Source organism: Drosophila montana, unplaced genomic scaffold, assembly GCF_035044405.1.
Source record: "Drosophila montana isolate Dmon_TW-CO22-7 unplaced genomic scaffold, ASM3504440v1 contig_3213_1, whole genome shotgun sequence".
Lineage (NCBI taxonomy): Eukaryota > Metazoa > Arthropoda > Insecta > Diptera > Drosophilidae > Drosophila > Drosophila montana.
In genome coordinates, this window is record NW_026998093.1 from 328309 (window position 1) to 347435 (window position 19127).

Consider the following 19127-nt stretch of genomic DNA (forward strand, 5'->3'; position numbering starts at 1 on the left):
CTCCTGAAAATCTCCACAGCATAAAAATAAAATATTTAATTATACTTAATTAAACGCTGGCACAAACATTTCGTTTTTTATTGTGCCAACACAACTGCTAACCGTAATATTCGCTTTTATATCCCATAATGGCATGTTTTGTGTTGCATATTCCTGGTATTAAACTCATAAAAAGTAATGCTTAATAGCAATAAACACATCAGCATTCAACATGCAACATGCAACTGCAACTTGTCACATGCGTGTGACGACATCAAGGCAAAAATTAAAATAGCGACATTTTATTGAGTTGTCAGCTGCATCAAGCACATGCAAATTTGATTTATACATACATGTGTATATGCCAGCTGCCACGCCCACATCCACCTCCGCCCATGTGGGCAGCCCCCCATCTACCCGTGCCCATGAAGTCGCTAGCTGTTGTGCAGAACCCATTTCAAGTACACACCCCAAAAAAGAACTTGGCTATGCCACGCCGAGGAGTGTACCCAGAGACGCATCCATCGCACACATGTGAGAGCTGCCACAGCTAAAGGATGAGGTGATGATTTTCAACGCCCCACAGAGCAGCCTGCCCCTTGGTTGCGCCGCACTCCTACCACTGGCTCACCAACGGTTCTTTGCCAGAAGTCAAAGGCAATTTATATCGGGTTTTACATATATGCATGTGTTTTAATTCGACGCCGTTGTTCGAGAAATTTGCAAATATTTATGTTAAACATTTTGTAGGCGTGTGTAAGTGTGTGTGCGTGTGTTGTGTGTATGCCTCCGCTTGTGGGTGTGGCAGCCCAACACGCCGACAATATTTATAGATTTTTTGTTGCACGCCCACAAAAGAGGCTGGAAAACAGATTTAGCATAATAAGTTTTTCTCAGTGTATGCGTGTATGCCCTAACCCTTCTAAGTGTATCGCAGGGCAAAGTGTTTTGCATAATTTGGCAAAAATTAAAAACGAGGGTAATATTCATATATGTATGTACTATATATATACGTATATAGGACTACTCGTAGCCATGTACAATGCAATTCTACAGACTCGTTTACTTGTAGTCGCAAACAAAAGAAGGGCGTTGAAATTGACACCTCGAGTGTAAAAAACAAATAAAAGCAGCAAAAATACAAATTTAAACCCTTTTTTCGACAACAGACGAACGAAGGAACATATTAAAACTGGGCCTGTTTTATGCTGCCTGCTGGGAATATCAACTCACGCTAGAGATGGGAGCGTGAGGCATGAATAAAATATGCCAAGCTTAGCTGATCAATTGCAAGAAATTTGACTAGAAACTAATTAAAATGCAACAAGTTAATATAAATGAATTCCTTGAGTATTATATATCTTCTAGTTAATATAAATTGGAATGTCCTGTGGAAATTTTAAAGCTCCAATTTCTGTCTATCGCCAGACAAGCTACCATAAGCCGCATATCATAAAATGAAAGTTTTTCCAGTTTTGATAGCTGCTGGTTTTCGATATGTCTCCCATCTCTAACTCATAACACCAGGCAGTTGCAGGGCCTGACGAACGAGGCGCGTCTGTTGCGCACACACTTTGGCAATTCGTTTAATTATTATATTATAACGACGAAACATACACACACTCACACACGCACACCACAGCTGCATAATAATAAAGAGGAAAACGTACATAAAACGCTGCCAGGAAACTTGTGTAATTCATATCGCATAAAGCGGCAAGACGCAAGAGAGCAGGGCACACGCGGCAGAAGCACAACTGCGGCAGGCAACTGCAAAGACACAACACACACACACACAAAACACACACACGCACATACACATGCTTGGCATTAACATGGCCCATACGGCTGCCTCGCAATTGGCTTTGACAATCGAATCCAAATTCGAATCGGAGTCCGCCTCATCGTCCGTTCGTTGTCCTCTGCCCAAGCGTATCAATTGCACTCAAAGCGCATTTTTTTTGTTGCCGCTTTTTATTTATTTATTTATTTTTTTCGGTGCCAAAACCACAAAATTACATTGAGCCGAGAGCTGAAAGTCGGGGCTGCTGGCTGTGCCCCAATACCAATCTGTACTTATCGCCGGTTGGCCATGTTAATTTTTAACCTCAGGCTTCGCCAAATCGAAAGCTGATCGTATAAAATTACAACTGACAGCGGACGCTGAGAACCGCAAAAGGTGACACTCCATGGGTGCCGCCTCTCAACTAAATTTGTTGTAGTTGTTATTGTTGTTGCTGTTACTGTCGATATATGCATATAGATTACATATATCGATACTGAATATTGATAGAGACGGTTGGGGGTGTGGAAAGTAAAAGTGTTAAGGCTAGAAATAGCTATGAGGCAACTTTGCAAATTAAGTCCTTTCTATGTGATTCTCATTAATTCAATGCGAAATTAATATAAATTCTCCTTGTGCATTGCCCTCTTTGCGATTATCATGAAGTCAATTAAGCCTGCCAAGTTTGCATGCTTTTTCTCTCTTTTTCGCCCTTTTCGTTTTCTGTCTCTCTCACATTTTTACTCTTTGCTTTTTCTATTATAACTCTAACCCGCTTCTCTTTTTTCTTTTAGTGTTAAGTGATATACGAGAGTGTTTCCTCCCTCCTACTACTGGATGAAAATTTGTTAATTTATGGGTAAGTGCAGTTTCACTTACGTATTTATAAATAAATATGATATATATGTTTGGGTAACACCCGATAACGAGTTATTTCCCAGTCTTACCTGTAAAAAGAAGCCAGCTGTGACAGTAATTCGCCAGAAATATCAACCATACTTATATCTATTTGCTAGGCAACCTCATAGCGTGTCGCATTTCGCAGACTTTCTCTAACAATGCCACAAACATGGTCCGCTAATTAGTTTTTTCCTGCTGCCAATTGGCTGTCGATGCAGTCATTAGTCGCCGGTCGGCGCAATCTCAGCAATGAGATGGCCAAATATTTTGCGTTTTTACCATAAATGCGTAGGGTGCAGCCGTTAACTGATGTTGTTGGCCAAGCATAACCAACGCCTGGGAATTGGCCAACAAAACCAAGCCAAGTGGCCAATGATCGCCCGTTGCGTGGGAGTGTGAGCTTTGATTTTTTTTGTGGATTGCGTTTGCCTATTTGGCGCTGACGACACCGCAATAGGGTTAACAAGTTTTTCGGCCTGGCCAAAAGCTGCTGCGGGTCCGGCACCCTGCCAGCCCAAAACCGTGATTCGCAACGCGCTAATATGAACATTTATTTGTCATTAAAGTTGTAGGTAATAAAAATAGTTTCTGTTAACATAAATATGGCCGTTTCTGAATGGAACCGGCTAATAAACACAGAATGTGACACAAACGGCTAAGCGGCAAGCGGCCCATTTGTTGATAACAGTGGGAGACCAAAAGGCAAAAAGCCTAAGCTGAAAGCCCCCAACCAGATTGGCCACAAACCGGTTGCTGCCATGGTATTAGCCATAACTGGGCGTGTGCTTAGCATTTGATAGTCGGGCACGACATGCTCGAGCCGGCCTTAATAAGCATAAATAGAAAATTTAATTAACAAATCAAATGCAATTTGATAAATGACTCGCAACGCTTAAGCGCAAATCTCACAGAGAGATTGCAGAGCAATTGCAGCTGGCCAAAGCAAAAATAAGGGAATGCAAATGTCGATCCTTCGATGGAACCATTAGTCGCTAACAGACATTCGCTCTGGCTTATTTACTAAATAAGAGTCACTTTGACTAATGAATCAATTTGCCAGGCCGCCGCCGCCGACGCCGCCAAGTAAATGATGAAGATGTGTGTGGACACAGCGCATCGCAGTCATGACTGGGCTGGAGTCGAGTCGAGCTCCGTTGAGTTGAGTTGAGTTGATTAGGGGGGCCCCCATTAATGACAAGCGCACAGGATATGGATACGCTCGGCAGTCCAGTCCAGACAAGTTCACATGATGACGTCGACCCCAAACAGCACCATGCCCCAAACGCATCACCCTAGCCCGCCCCCTTCCCCCCTACCTCCAATTGCTAGCAGGCAACAGCGATGACGTCTCTGTTTATCTGTTGGCTGTTTGTTTGTCTGACTTTTAGATTCTGTGCGTCTCTTTTATTTAAGCTTTTTTCTCTGTTTTGGGTCGCTCGTCAATTAATTGCAGCAAAAACAACAAACTGAAATGAAATCAACGGCAACAGCAACAGCAACGGCAACTGCAACAGCCATACAAAAGCAGCTTGAGCAAAAGTTGAAATACCGTTTAATGCCCATTGGACACGCCCACTTTTCCCACACTACTCACATAGGCGACGCGGCGCGACGCAAGCTGAGGCAGTTCCAGGGAGCGCTTAAAAATGCGTCAAGAGTCAACTTTGACTACAGCACACACACAAACACAACAAATATTTGTGCATGTGTGCGTGTGTGTGTGTAATTGCAGCTTTAGCTTTTTATACCCTATGCAAAAAGGGATTACGAAGATGCGCTAAGCCTTGTACACGCGGCAACTTGTGTGCTGTTTGCACTTGAGCTTCAGTTGAGTCTGCAATTTTGATATACAAAATTATTGCAACATTGTCAAATGGTTCTTTGTGCTTTATATCTCTCAGAACTTAAGTTTGTTTGTTGATAAGGTGTAAAATATTTCGTTGTATCTTGAAATTTGTACTTTGTAATTATATATGGTATATTCGTTTGCCATAAAATTTCTTGATAAAATGTTAACTACTTTCCCTTACGACAAAAAGTCGAATTAATTTCCCAATGCAAGGACTTTATGAGGACAATGTGTTCAATCGACTTCATAGCCAACGGACTATTAAGTTTAGATTCAATACTTTCTATAAAGAAAGAAATTTATAACATATATATATATATGTATTAAAAATTGTTTTTAAAAATTGCCCCTCTATGCGATTCTCATGAAGTCAAGTAAGTCTTCCATTCATCTATGGCGCTAAATGTCAGTTTTTCTCTCATTTTTTTTGCATTCATGTTTTTGATAGCTTTATTTTTCTTGTGTATCCTTTTAATTTCTATTGTGTTGCATTCCCTAATGTAAAGGGTATTTTATTGTGTACCCTGCCGAACTCTAATTTTCTTACTTGTTAGCTTTTGCATTTTGTTTGCGCTGCGTCTGCATCTCGAGTTGATTGCAGCAGCTGCCACCCACGCCTCGAATCTAAGGTTATCTAGCTCTCCCTCTCACCTGCTAGGCCTCTCCCCCTCTCGCAGTCTCTCTTTACTTTTGCCAGATGCATTTCTATTGACAACTTCTCGTCTTGTGCACTGATTAATAAATTACACTTTGTTATTAATTGTTTGGTGCACCAATTTTCGAGGCGCAAATTTTCTTGCTGAGTCTTTGAAAATCGCAAAAGGTAATGAAATTTTGTTGGCCGCGTTTCAAGTTTTTCGCAACGTTGGCAATGACAAATTTTTGTAACATTGATTTTTAATTATTTTATGGTATCTGACTTATAATTTCGCTTGCTTAGTCTTTTTTTTCTTTTTGGGGGATTTTTGGCAAAGTCAAGAGCAGCGCTGGCCATTGGCGACATGGCTATGAGAGGCTACTTTTTATTGTTTTTTTGAGCACGTGCTGCTGATTGCTCCTATTTTTCTGGGAAGCATCTAATAAACAAGTTTGCGGCATGGCGCATGGAGGCTGCTCTGCCTCTTGGGGCACAGCAGCAGACGCGTGCGGCATTTTCCAGCTGCCTGGCTAATCGGTTGCGTAATCTTAAACGCGTCGTGGCAATTGAAATGGATTGCGCTCCGGCTAAGCTGAACTACCTGGTGAAGCGGCTGCAGCTGCTGCGGCTGCTTGGCTAAGTGGCCATCAGAGCCTGTTTTTTGGGGGCAGCTGTCGATGGGTATGAGCTGACGCTGACCCACAATCGATGCTCAAATTTCATTGCATTTTTTCGCGTTCGCTGAATAAAATGTTTTTTTTTTCATATTTTCTTTTTTCAATTAAATTTTACGCCATGCCAATGTGTCTGGCGGGGTCTCTGGGAAGCTGCAACATAAGTCATTGCAGCGCCAAGAATAGCTAAAGTTGTGGGACAGTGCAGCTAATTGCGGCAAGTAGCAAGTAAGTAAAAATAAAGACAACTTGCGGCACAGAGCGGATTAAGGAGCAGTGTCATGAGTGAGCGGGATGGCAAAAGGGGGCAGCTGTGGCGGCTGCTGAGCCGTGGGTCATCATAAAAACATTATGGCTAGGCGCGCAAAAACAAACAAGAGCTGCGCCAACGTTGCAACTGCAACTGGTGGAATTTTTCAAAGGAATTGCAGCCAATGTGGCAGCCAGGTAGGCAGGCAGTGGTGCGGGGTTGGCCTGGGCGCAGCTGCAGATGCCACAACAACAACATCGCCTGGTTATGTGCGTGTGTTTGTCACTGCGGTTTGACAGGCAACATGCGAGAATTTGATGAGCATGGCAATGGGGCTCTGTCCTCAGAAGCGTACGTACCCCTCCACCCCCCTTTCCCCACCAAACCGCACCCGTCCTATAGCTCTCCTACTGCACTGCCTGACGAATGCGCGCAGTTCGTGTGGAGTCTTTTGGGTGGGTGTGTTTTACTTTGGGGGTCGTCGTCATAGCCTCAACAAAGTTTGATATGTTCAGGTATATATATAAATATATCTCTGTGTGTGTGCGCCCATATAGAAAGGTCATGTTGTCTGCCTATTGTTGGCGTCACGCGGACGACGCCGTCTCTGGCGTGCGAACACGTTTCGCTCACAGATTGGAGCGCACAGGTGTCTTGGACAACGGCGCTGCGGCTTTGGGGCTCTGGGGGCTCTACGATCAATGGGCAATGGGCAGTGGCCCAGCCACGAACTGCACTGCGATTGGCCTTTTTGCTTTTGATTGTTTTTATTGTTTTGCTTTTTTTTTTACTGCTGCTGTCGCCTGTCAAGCGGTTGCAGTCGTTGTTGTTGGTTCTTTCCATTTATTTTTAAGTCCTAAAACTGATGTCATTTATTGGTATGTTTATTGTTTATTATTTATTGTTGGTACTGTTGTAGTTAAGCACGAATGTGACAGCTCGTAAGATAATTGTGAATGTACCGAGTGGGTAAACAAAGGCTGCCTGTTATATAAGCGCGGCTTGCTTTGCTAATGACAATGATTATTGCTTTGAAACTATAGGTAATGCTGTCTTAACACTCCGAATATCGATTGCAGGGGTTCGAAAGTTTATCCATTCTAAAAGTCTGAACACTCCAAGTGTTCAAAAACGCCGATATGTTGACCGATTCCAAATGTCGACCAACTCCGATTATAAATATATTTAGAGAATTGTAACACAATCCAAATGTCGAGCTACTGCGAATATTCAAAGAATTTAGATGTCGCACTACTCCGAATATTAAAACACTCCGAATGTCGAGATCATGAAAATTCCTATCTCTGAATAAAAAAATATACCGAATATCTTACCACTTTGAATACGAAATCACTCCGAATACATAGACACTCAGAATATTAAAACGAATATGAAATCATTTCGACCAGATTTAAATTAACTCAGATTCTAACGGATATCCATGCTCAATTACGCAGAATAAACGCTTTCCAAACCCTGCCCGAAACTTGCTCTAGTTTTTTAGCCTTCCTATCAGGCTCCCAAACCTCTTAGCTGTCATATCTTTGCACTCGCTGGCTACTTCATTTCAAATATGCGCTACCTTCACTTGCTAAGTAAAAGAAGATGATCAATTTTTTTAAGCACGATTCGGTAACGCACCTTGATGTGTCATCACTTGAGACGACTCTTTGCATTCGATAGCCTAACAACTCAATGGCAAAAACTATTGAGCAAACACTTTTTGGCGAGACACTCGGCTCTCAACAGCAACAATTATGTGAAATGTGTAACATTCGCGACGTGACTTTGATGTAGATGCTACAAAATGTGGAACAGCTGTCAAAAATGCAAACCTACAAGCAATAACAACAACAACAACTTTTCAAAGCTGAAGCAGACGAATTGGTAGCTTGTAATGCAATTTTAATAGCACCAAAAGACAACAGTTTAGCCAAGTTTTAGCCCTGACCTTGTTATTTGTTGTTCGTATACATAATTTTCTTGAGTGCGTATTTCGCATCCATAATTAAAATGTTTGCTGCAAGAAGCAATTTTAATGGCCAGATATAAGGTTTTACATTTTTGTTTTTTAAGCGAAAAACTGATACGCTGACCACCCGACGGGGCAGCTGCGGCCCAGCTGGCATTCGGCATCATCGCTGGGGGCAGCGTTTAAGCTTATGTTAATTATCGCGATAATGCAACATTTTGCCGCTGCCACTGTGGCATGTCTGTCTGGCCCCAGCTGTCTTTAGCTCGTTTATGCATCGCATTATATATGTATTACAAGCAACAGCTGACGTTGGCCTTTGATGTGCCGTCAGTTTTAACTTTGACCTCAACTCGTTGATAAGTATGACAAAATTTGATGCCTCATGATGGATTATGGATCGTAAAGCGCTTCAATGCCAAGCAACTAATGAGATACAAGAGTGTATGCAGCAGCAAGCTATAAAACTCAGCATGAGACAATGAGGCTATAACATTTAATTAACAATAACAGCAGTCGACTGTGAGACCTTAAAATATTATAAAACCCTATGGATAGCTATAAAAAATGTTTAACTAGGACACAAGTTTGTATTTTATCATGATATTATGATAATATTGTATGAGCTTGTAAAAATAAATTAACTTTGTTTAAGTTTAATTAAGGAAAGTTGACTACTGACAAAAAGTAACATTTTTTCAAAAACTACGTCCATTATATTATATTTATTTAACCTTACAAAAGATACGTGCTACATAATTCAGGAAAATCTGTATATATACATACATATCTTCAGATTTTAACGGAAGCCTTTGTGTCTATTGAATATTCTGAAACGGTCTAGCTGAATGCTATGAAACGAATGACTTTTAAGGCAGCTTACAAAGAACTGCTTGTTATAACAGCTTAGCATTCTCGAAGCTGCTGGCTATGCAACTAGCTCCATGCAATTCTTGTAAGGCATTACGAAAATAATTTAATTTAATTAACTTAATAGTCCCCCAAACGGAAGCTACATGCTCTATTACTCATGTTTTTTGTTGTGACGTAAGCGACAACAACCTTTGACCTTACGGTGTTGTTTGCCACTGCTGCCGTCTAATTGAATTGCATTGTGGCAAACAAAACAAAAAAATATGAAATCTTCTAATTGGCAGCGCTGGTCGCCGTCAATGTTGGCACGTTGTTTGGCATGCAGACACGGCGGCCGAGGCCGCGAGCAGCAGCGCGCTCACCTGGGATCAAGCGGCGCGCAGGCAGCTCGAGCGGCTCAGCCCGTCTACGTTCGCGGCCTCAACATGCATTTCCTTTTTGGGCTCTGCCAGCGACGCATAGAAATTTTCTTTATAAATCAGTTAATGTTGTTTTTGTTGTTGTTGTTGTTGATGTTGCTGTTGCTGTTGTATGTTGAATGTTGTTGCTCTGGCTGTTGTTCGTTGTTGTTCGAGCAACAAGCAAAAGTACAAAGCAAGTTGTTAAAATTCCTGTTTAAAGTTTTGTACGCACATGCAACAGCCTCGCAGTTTTTCCCCCCTAGCATAAGCAACTTCAAAGGAAGCTGCTGCTTGCTGCCTGCTGCATGTTTGCATTAAAGACGCATTTTGTTTGCCCAGATCCGAAGACGAAGACGACGACGACGTCGTCGACGTGGACGCCATCCGCAGCGTGTTAGAATACACAACATGTAGCCTACAAACAGTTGGGGCCGCTCATAATCAGGTTTTAGCCAGAGCTCAGCTCGCAGCTCTGAGCAAGAGCCAGAGCCAGAGCCAGAGCCTGGCCCTGGGCTGAAAAGGGAGTAAGTTGCTCGGCTTTGGCGTTGGCGTTTGCCAGCCGCTTATTGACTTGGCTGCACATGACTGCACAAAAGAGCAGCAGCAGCAGTCGCAGCAGCAGCGGCAGCAGCAACAACTGCTCAGGTGGGCCAAGGCTAGGGCGGGAGCTTTGGCTGCTCGACGCTAACTAAACAATTATGGCAACGGCCTCGCGTTGGTCAAGCAACAACAAGAACAACAACCACAACAACAAAAACAACACAGATGATAATGATGACGACGTTGCCAACGGCTCCAGCCCCAGCCCCAGCTGCATCCCCATGCACATCCTTCGTTCCTCGTCCATCTAACTATCGCTCCTATCTATGCATCTATAGTTATTTGTATTATTATTTTGCGTTGTTTTTGCTGCATGTCTGTTGCAGTTGCTGTTGCTGCGGCTGCGGCCGCGGCTGCCACAGTCTTCGTCTGTGCCTCAGTTTCAGTGCAACATTTGATGCATTCGCATGTGTGTTCCCTGTGCCTTGCAACAAGCCCAACCCTCACCCCTCTCTGCAAGTTGCCGCCGCCTGCTATTGTTGCCTTTCGGTTTTATTTATAGTTAAAGCTGCTTTAATGCTCGCCGGATCCGTACACTTGGCCTGCCTGGCTTGTCCCGGCTGCTTGGGCAGCCTGGCCTGCTGGGTCTTGGCCTGATGATGCTTGCAAGCTTAAAATCATCATAAATGCATGGTTACACAAACACGGCCGCAGACAGCCGGCCAGACATTCAAACCGAGGGGGATACAAGTAGTTCCAAACTATTTGATTATTTTCTGATTAAACGTAAAACTATTCCAGAATATTTAACGATTTTAAACGATTGGGTAATGCATTTCAGCCAACGTATTTTATATTTCAAAACTTTATATTATCTTATAATTACATGTTGCTTATTTTTTTTATATTTCAATTGTGTTTTTCCAAGATTTAGATTTACATTTAAGATTTAGCACTTATAAGTTCCGAGATATGCTAAAAAAATCTCAACATTAAAATCAATTTTTATCGATTTCATGGCTGCAAACTACGTTTTACACTGCAGAAAATTTATTTTTTTATTTTTTATTTTTGAATGGTATTGTAAAGGGTATTATAATAAGTATTTTCATGAAAGGTTGCAGGAACTATCTCTGGCCGCATTAGGAATATGAGACTTTACTTGGCAATCTTATTTATTACCAAAAAGGTTTAAAGTGATTACACAATTCTGACAAAGGAGTCGCTTAGGGAACTGAAGTCTGATGAGTCTACAAAAAGAATCGGTCGAAAGTTGAGCTTTTGTAGGAAAAACTTTTTTGTTCTTCAAGAATTCTTGACCAAACTCAGGGATTGCAAGATTTAATTATGTCCCCAAACCCCGCTAGCTTTTGACTTATATTCATAATAGTTCCCATTTAAAACTTCTGAAGCGACCCGCGCAACATGGGCCAATGTTGTTGCAACTTTATGTTCTGGGTGAGTGGGGCTGCATTTTAGTTTTTATTTTCGTCATTTTCAAGAGATTTTTTTTTGCGTGTTTTTATTATTTTTTTTTTTGCTGCTGCACATTTCTTTTCGTTGCGGTTTTCACGTGTTGCTATTTCTGCAAGCTTTCCACTTAATGTTGTTGTTGTTGTTTTGGATGTTTGTTTTTGTTGTGACTGCCATGAATAAGCAGCACAAAATAAAAACAAAAACAAAAGGCAGGCAAAAACAAAACGTAAGACCGACCGACCGACCGCCCGCCCGCTCTCACCCGACTCAACTGACGCGCCGCGACGGGCGCTGCCCACGCCGACGTCAGCTTCGCTGCCAGCGTTTGGCGTGCTAATAACTCAGCATTTGTTTTAATTTTTTGGTTTTTATTGTTGATTTGTTGCTTTGTTGAATGAGTTTTTTTTGTTGCGCTTGTTTTGTGTGTGTTTGTTTGCCAATTTTTTTCTGTTCATTTTTTTGTTTTTGCTGTTACTTTGTATTTTTTGTTTTTAGCAAGTTTGTTATTTATTCTACACATTTTTTGCCCTTGCTGCGGCTACGGCAGCGGTTGCTGCTGGTTTTTAGTTTTTGGTAAATTATTTTCTGGTAGCAAAATAAACACACACACACACACAATTTATCAACTGGGCTTAGAGAGTGCCGCATTCTGGCTTACTTCATATTTTTTATTATTGTTTCTGCTTCTTCTAGTCCATTGGCTCAAGTTTCGTTTGCAGCTCTTTTGTTGTCATCAATTGTTGTTAGTTTTTTGTGTTGGTTTTTATCGAGCCACAGCTCATTTATCAGACTTGAGAACATATTGAACATCATCACTTAATAATATTGACACTTTTGGGAACTGAGACGTTTTAGAAGACGATTTAGATTCAAATATTTTTCACTGTTGCCCATTTCCATTTCCCATACGGGCGCCCACGATTACGATCCAAAAACGAGCCACGTACACAATCAGCAAATTAAGTGATTATGTTAACCGGTTGCTCTTGTTGTTGCTGGCTTGAAAGGCTGCCAGCCAGCCGGGCCCAAAACAGAAATTTACATGAAAATTAACTTGTTATATGGCAAGCGGCAACAACAACGAGAGCAATAACAGGCAGCGACAATTTGAAGTTAAGACAACGCAACTGAAACCGAAACCGAAAACGAAGCTGAAGCTGAAGCTGAACACCCAACTGACAACCACTTGAGCTCCAGCTCGCTAGCTCCAAAGTTCTTCAGTTCTTTTATTTCTACAGCCGGCAATAATTTGGTATAATTTCAAAATTAGAGCTCATCATGAGCCCATATTAAAGTCGTTGGAGTTGGCGTCTCTCCTTCTATCTCCCTCTCTCTCCCTCTCACTCTTGCTTAAGCCTGTAAAGCTTTGGCCATGGTCTGCTGCCTGCTGCCTGGGCCATAACTAAATTACATATATATGTAAACTTTTTATAATACTCACATGTGTCGCATCATTCCCAGTTTAGATTAGATAAAAAATAAGAAAGAGCGACACGCCGAAGACTAAATGCCCTTGTATACACATAGCTTATGTTTGAGTTTGGTCAAGATAGATAACTTGAAAAACAAAAACGTTTCTTTCAAAAGCACATTTTCAGACCTTTTTCTTTCTAGAGAGAGCTTTATTATATAGTAATTCGATTCTGAGCTACTGTCTGCAACAAAAAGAGGCACAAATGAGAAGTTCTAAGATTCCAGCCTCATAACTGAGAGACTAGATGGCATAGTAACAGAGTCAGGCTATGTCAACTCAGAACAAGAATATGTCTATACTTTCTGCTTTCAGAGACGTCTTCTTCTATGCGTTACACACCTCGTGACAAAACTAGAATACCCTCCGCAAGGTTTATAGAAGCAATTTGCATAGTCTTTGATTAGCTGCAAAGACTGTGGGAAAGCAAACACAGATAAAAGTCGCATATGACACAAGGCGAAAGCAATTGTATCTTAGTTTGGGCACAGCTAAAACGTGCTCAAATCAACAAACTAACAGACAGAACTTTTCTTTTGGCACAACTTTGTTTTCCGCAAAAAACTTTTGCTAATTGTTTTTTTTTTTTGGCAGCAAGTGCAACTTATTAAACATTACATAAAAAGCAGCACGAGGCCAGCTGCGGCAGCTTGATAAGAAAATTCTATAGCAGAAATAAGGTAAAAAGTAATCTCTACCGATTCGCCCTTTAGAGCATGGCTCTGAGCTCTTTTGTATGCCTAAGCCCAAAGCGCACGAACTTTTAGCTGTTTTGTTAGCTGCTTGCGACTTCCGTCTGACAAATTTTTAGATTTAGATTATTCACAAATGTTATTTGCAACACGTACGCGGCATATGAGCAGACGGGGCCCAATCATAGAGCCAGCTATGTTACTGCCTCTTCTTCTGCTTCTACTTCTATCTGTTTGTATTTTTTGCAGCTAGCACTAAGCTCTTAAGCTGCCACAAAGTTGAGCAGGGGGCACGGGCTGCGTCTGCTATTGGACTCGTTTAATTCAAATTAGCCGCTTTATAAACGAACCCCGTTGATGTCTCTGTCTATAGACTGTGGCCATAGTTTATACATATGTAGATCTATCTATATATATACTCATTCTTATTTATTTAGATGATAAAACCGCCTTTGGGTCGGCTCTTTCTTGTGCTGCTTTGGTGCCTGAGTTCAGCTAATTTATGAACACAACGCCATTATAATTCTCACTCTTTGCCGGCTCTTTACTGGCTCTGTCACACAGAATGTTGTCGTCTCCTTCTCGGAGCCCGCTGTCTAATGTTTATTCAAATCGGCCGGCAAACGGCAATTGCCAACATTTCTTTCTCTTTGCTTTTGCGACAAAGTTGATTCCCACTTCTTGTGACGTCTTGAACTCTGTTTAGTCTGGGGCAGTGTCTGCCACGTCTAGACGGGGCCAGTGCAACGGAAGGAAGCCTTCACAAGCTGCACTTGAACTTGAGACACCCTTCTTTTTTTCTCTTCCTCTGTGAGTGTGTGTGTATATTCCCCTTAGTCTGAGCTAGGGGGATTCTGTGCAGTCCTCAAACACATGTGAGCGAATTTTAAAAAACAAAACATTCATGAATGAAATGAGACAAAGCGGGGGCAAGGGTGGGCTTTGATAAGCAGCCGTATCGTTGTCGCCTTGTTAGGTACTTCAACTCCGGCTTCCCAGTTAGAGAGACAATCACACACACAACACACACACTCAGACACACTCTTGCAGCCAGACACCTTTGTTTTGCCAGAGATCTTGATGTCTGGCTCATTGCAGTGCTTAGTGGTTGCTGCAACAGAGACTGTTGCTGCTACTGCTGCTGCTGCTGCTGCTGTGTCTGGCTGCAACTATTGTCAAGCTTTTAATTAGAGATTTCTATTGGCATTTGTTATCTATTTGCTGCTGAGCTGGCTCATTTATATATTTACATTTACATATATTTGTTTGTATTCGCATTAACGTGGCAAGTTCTCGATGCTATTGCTATTGACTAGCTGTTAATTGACTCGAGTTTTGCCAACTAATTGAAACTTTTGGTCGGGCACGTTGCGTATACTTAATGTGCTTGCAGCTGGCTAAAAGTCAATTTTATGTAGTTCTTTGGTTAGCTTTGTGCAACATTTGGCTTAATGCTAATTGGCACGTGTCCATTGCCACATTACACTATCTCTCTCTCTGTGGCTCTGTGGCTCAGTCGTGCTGATTGCCAGTTATTATTGGCTGTAATGTGTTCTGCCGAACTGTAACAAGGCCAAAACAATATCTAATTAATATGCATGTGATATGCGGTCAAGCTCATTTCATGACACTATTATTATGATGAGATTATATTAAAGACGTAATAGGATGTTGGGTTGGCTTTCACAGCTGTGCGAAAAGTTGCGACTAAGCACAATAGCTTTTAATTAAATAATCTACAACTACCAGAAAGATAGGATGTTAGTAAAACTCGGATTGCGTTGTAATTAAAAATCACTTTTTTTGTAATTGTTTATTTTACCTTTAAACAAAACTGTTAGAAAATGGCCTTTCATAGTAATTACATGTTAAATATTATTTTTATATTTAATAAAACCATTAAATGCATGCGATAATTGGAAAATTATAATTTCTACTTAAATTCAAATTATATTTGGATTTAATTTAAAATGCAAGCGTTCACAGTCATTAATTAAAAATTAAATTTACTAATTATATATGGACTATAAAATAAACATCATTTTTATGGGAAAATGGGCATTTTCTTAAAAACAAAAAACAAAAATTACCAATTTATAAAACCTTAATAATGTACTGAGCTTAAAATACTGAGTTCGGTTAAATTATTTGGGAAAAAGGGAATATTTTGCCATAGTGAGCTATATAACACAGTAGTGCGATATTGCAAAGATTTGGCTCATATGACCAGCAGAGTGAAATCTTGAAATGCTGATTTTGGTCAAGATAAATTGATAAATAAAAAAGTTTTCGATACATGAACCTACTTTTCGATTGTTCCTATGTCGGCTATATGATATAAAAGTCCGATGTTGATGAAGGGCTATACTGAAATTTTAACCTCAGGTTTGGGAAAGATGTCTTAAAAAACAAGAACGTTTTTCATACGAGATCCTACTTTTTGAGCAATATTTCTTATGACAGCTATATCATATATTGCATATATATCAATATACGATCATGAAACAATAACAAATATACGCATATCTATTTGAATACGAAAAGTTTGTAAATTTCCAACTGAACAACTTTATGCGTTTTTTTTTAAAAGTGGACACACACAAAATAAAAAAAATTAAAAAAATTCTTAACATATATCTAAAATTATTGAGCTCAAGTTTTGTTTCACTGTTGACTTTGTTAGCTTTTTTAAAGAAAGGCAAAAAAGTAGCAAATAGAAAAAGTCACCTGACACCTGACTATGCAGAACTGCGACTTTCTATGACTTTTCAACTATTTTAAAGTTTGCACAAAAAATAAAATAAAATAAAACAAAAACAAAGAAAGGCCAAGCTATAAAGTCACGCCCTTGTAAAATGGGCCTAATGTGTTGTCATTTTGCTGCCGCTCCGGCTATTGTACATAAGTATTATATTATTATGCCAACATTAAGTAGCTTGTAAAGCGTTCACACACACGCACATTGGGTCAATGCCGATAATTTGGTGTGCGTTTGTGTGTGTGTGTTGTGCGGCATGTAAAACGCCAGTTGAATTGTCAATTTATACAAAATGCACAGAAACATAGACATTAACACAAGCACACGCACACAAACACTCAAATGGCAGCAGACAACGAGAAAAGTTGTCAACTGTCAAATTTAATCATGGATATTATAAAACCAGGCTACAACAGATACATGACTAGATAAGCAAAGCAAAACAAAACCAAACAAAACAAAACAAAGCCCAACTGCAAATAATGTCAAAGTGTCGCTCAAAGCTGTTGCTGTTGTTGTTGTTGTTTCTTTTGGCTGGTTTTGAGTGACATTATTTTTGGCAGCTTTTTGCGGCTAATTACAGTTGAAATATTTATGCAGAAATCTTATATATGCAAAGTTTTCATTCAATTTACGGCATTTTACCTTGTTCTAGCCTCTATTTGCGCGAGTTTTTTACAAATGGCGTGTAGTCGCTTCCGTTTCCTGTTTGCAAAAAATATCCAATTAGAATTTGCAGCTGCGCAGGCGTCACTGCGAGCTGAGCGAACTTTTTTTTTTGTTCGCAACTTTCTTAGCGAAGAAAATTTCTATACAATATGCATTTATATACTAATTTTACTGAAATTTTTTTTTGCACTTTGTTGTATATTATCAATTTGCACTGATGTATAAGTGCAACAATTTGTTGCACAAACTATAACTTTGGCACTTTATCAATTCTAAATCTATGTGTGTGTGTATGAGTTTGTGTGTAATTTAATTTTAACTGTAAATGCAATTTGTTACTAGAGGCAGCTAGAGCGAGAGGCACTTTTAGGCACAACACACAACATAAAATTAATATTTTAAATTATTTATTTTTGTTAATTTCCGATCAATTTTGGTTTTGGCGTTTATTTGTTGTTTTTAATTTTTATTTTTTTATAATTTTTTGTTTGGCGAATTTTGCGAATTTCTCGTCATGTGCGAAAGACGAACGAAATGCGAAAGAACAAAACGAGCGGCCGCGCCGAATTTTGTCGTACGAGCGCCTAAAATCAACTGACTCCAAACGCAGCGCGTCGTTTCACTCAAGCGGTCTGTTGGATTTTGATGCACTCACCGAATGTTTGTCACTCAGTGGCCAACCGAAGTGTTGCGGCTCCAACCGAAGCGAATGCAACCAGTTGCAATCAAACCGAGCTGCTAGCCAACCAGTCTGGTTGGTTTTCGTGTTGGTTTCAATTCATACCGTTCCATTTCACTCAAAAACCTGTTTGCCCGTATGTTGAGTGCGCCGAGTGCAAACAGGTTTCGTTATGTTGCGAGCGCATTTTGGTTAATTACTCAATTATGCTGCCGACACTCAGTGTCAGCCCTAGCGTGCGAGTGAGAGAGAGAGAGAGAGAGAGAGAGAGAGAGTAAGAGCGCGAGTAAGGGATAGAGAGTGAGTGAGTGCAATTTAGCGGTTATAAGTATTTTAGAGATTTATTGTTTTATCTAGCTGAATTCACAGCTACATGCAGATGGAGGTTCTTCAGTACTTTACAATGTTGGCGCTGCTTTTATTACACGCCACCTGCAGACAATGTTGTTACCTGGTAAAAGGATTTTTAACTCAATATAGGCGTCAATTGATGAGCGTGTGAAATCTTGAACTTAATGAGCAGCGTACCTGCCGAGGCTAAAGATACATACGTATATTCGAAATTAAATGTCTGACATGCAGGAAGTTAAGTCGGTATCCAAAACGCCGGAGTGCTAGACAAATTTATACCTTCTTTTTATTTTCCATTTACAACAACTAAATCCCTGAAAATTCATAAATATTTATGTGGGTATTCGTAGCGCATGTTCTATGACTGTCCCAACACCCATTTCCATTTTCAAGCCCATTCCACGAACAACTCTTTCCCGCTCATTTTGCATCTCTCGTCAAATTCTTTAACTTGGCAATTTGTTACGGTACTTTTGCTATTTTGCACAAGAACTGGCCGTCTCCAGGCTAGTATCAGCTCTAGCTCTAGCTCCGCTCCAGCTGCAGCCCCAGTCTTAGCTCCAACTTGGGGTTTTGATGTGCATATTTATGCAAGGCAACGTTGTCGACAAACGGCCCGCACTTAAAGAAGATGCCGCATGGATATGGGCTTAAGGAGCGAGTGAGACGGTGTGCGAGTGAGATGGCGAGATTTATGTGTGGATATTTGTGACAAGTGTCTTTCATTAGCATAAGTAAATCTTCTCGAATCCTCAAATTTATTTGTCAACACTTGACAATTTCATTGTTGACGCTGAAGGCGCAGCTGTAAACGAGACCCAGTACCCGAGACCCGAGACCCAAAGCCCGGAGACTCGGCGACTCGGCCAACAAATCATGATTTCTGTCTTGCATGTCATTTTGGCATTGCGCCCCCCTTCTACATGCCACAAAAAGAGATGACCATGCGCTGGTGAAAATAACCAAACGGTCAAGACAATGACCATTGCTCAAAGGGAGTTGCCGTCCAAGTCCAACTACGGCTTAAATCAAAGACAAATATTTGCCCACAAGCAGACAACATTAGCTTTGGTTTTAGCCCTTGGCTCTTACGTTCTCCTCTCACACACACACCCCTCTCTGCTACACAAGCTATGTGTGAAAAGGCAGGACAAGATCTTAAATGATCTTCCT

At 40.7% G+C, this 19127-nt stretch overlaps 1 protein-coding gene across 1 annotated transcript in view; it reads right to left on the reverse strand.

Annotated features, from left to right (window-relative positions):
• Positions 1–17502, reverse strand: part of LOC135432699 (uncharacterized) — a 64110-nt gene extending 46608 nt beyond the window's left edge. The window contains exon 1 of the mRNA XM_064688462.1: positions 16901–17502. The gene's annotated coding sequence lies outside the window, so the exon portion shown is untranslated. The remainder of the gene's footprint in view (positions 1–16900) is intronic.
• Between the last annotated feature and the right edge of the window lie 1625 nt (positions 17503–19127).